We start from the raw sequence: 1,936 nt of genomic DNA, 5'->3' as shown, positions 1-1,936 counted from the left end.
TTGCACTTGTCAGTGTTGAATCCCATCCTATTCTCATCCGCCCACCCCCGTAACCTGTCTAGGTCTGATTGCAGCCTATTCCTCCCTTCTAGCATGCCCACATCCCCCCACATCTTAGTGTCATCAGCACATTTGAACAGAGTATTTGTTACCCCCTCGTCCAAGTCACTGATGAAGATGTTGAACAGTGCGGGCCTGAGGACCGAGCCCTGGGGGGACCCCACTGCCCACATCCCTCCAGGTCGAACACGACCCATCCACCACCGCTCTCTGGGTGCGGCCCTCCAGCCAGTTGGCGACACATCTGACTGTGTGGGTGTCGACACCACAGCCCCCAGTTTCTTAATGAGAACGGGGTAAGAGACAGTGTCGAAGGCCTCCGAAAGTCCAGGAAGACGATGTCCACTGCTATCCCTGCGTCTAAGGATTTGGTGACCTGGTCGTAGAAGACCACCAGGTTGGTCTGACAGGACCTGCCGCTAATGAACCCGTGTTGGTTGCCCCTGAGCATCATCTCCCCCCCGGCCCCTCGTGGACATGCGCCAGGATAACTCTCTCAAAAAGCTTCCCCAGGATCAAGGTAAGAGTAACTGGCCTATAGTTCCCCAGGTCCTCCTTCCTCTCTTTTTTTTGAAGATGGGAACCACGCTGGCCCTCTTCCAGTCCTCCGGCACCACACCAGAGCACCACGAGTGCTCGTACAGCCGTGCCAGGGGTCCCGCAATGACCGCAGCAAATTTCCTCAGCGCTCGGGGGTGGAGATTGTCCGGACCTGCTGACTTGAACATGTCTTAAGATAGTGAAGCACTGCATTTGCAAATGGCCATTGTGGCCTCTCAGGTCCAGGCTGAAATAAACCCTTCCCTGGTCAGGGGAGGTGGATTAGATGACACAGGAGGGCTGGGGGCTGACCTCTTATTAGTATCAGGAGAGGAAACAGAAAATACTGGGCTCAGGAAGCTGCTGTTGCTTGGCTGTTTTGCAGGGGAGCGTGCAACTGGCTTTAGGTTCCTGCCAAGGGGGGATGCTCAGCTTATGCCAGCCCTAGAGGAAATGAAGCTGAAGAGCCATTCTTAATTGTATTGCAGAAATAACCAGGTCTGCCCAGCCCCTTGGGAATGGAAGAAACCCTCTCATATAACAAATGAGACAGGACGCTTTTCACCCACTGCCATTAGTAAGAAAATAAAGTGAAAGCAAAGGGAAAAGGAGGAGGGAAAAGGCACCACGGAGGCCCCTTGAGTTGTCTGTGGACTGGCTGGGGGCCATGAAAGTGCCGTGAAGGTTTCGGCATGCTGCTTTTGAAGGGCAAGGGGGGGGATTCAGGCTCTCACAGCTCACTAGTTCGGAGCAAAATGCTCCCAAGCCACTTCCAGTCCAACATTGGGACTGAAGCTCGCTGAACTTGAGACAAGCCAGCCCATGCACGGTTTCAAACTCATGTCTTTGAATCGTCTGTCTTCTACCTTGATTGCAAAAGCTCCACCTGATGCTGGAAAAAAACCGACTAGCAATATTCCCCTGCAAAAAGTCCAGGTGTTCAAATATCAGGAGGTGAGAAACCATGAGTTTCATTATTTTATGACTGTACCAATACATCGTGACTTTTTTTTTTTTATGCTTTGTGGTTTCTCAGTCTGAGGTAACCCCTGTTCCAAATTTGCAATTTTTTCCCCCTGCAACTGAAAGGGCTACAAACTGCCTTTTATTTCAATGAAAGCAGATTCTGCCATGGCCTGGGGCAGTAAGAAAAACACCAAATACTTGTGAAGTTCCTCAAACATTGCAGGAATGGGCAATGCCAGGCATCCAAGCCTCCTTTTTTCTTCTACTTTAACAATTAAAATATGCCTTTTCCACAAGGTCAGAAAAACAAAGCTGACCAACCCATGGCAATATCACAAGTGAAAGCAGAAATACAAGCACGCAGAATTGG

Source organism: Gavialis gangeticus, unplaced genomic scaffold, assembly GCF_001723915.1.
Source record: "Gavialis gangeticus isolate Ggan-Ray unplaced genomic scaffold, GavGan_comp1, whole genome shotgun sequence".
NCBI lineage: Eukaryota > Metazoa > Chordata > Crocodylia > Gavialidae > Gavialis > Gavialis gangeticus.
This window is presented reverse-complemented; position numbering follows the sequence as displayed.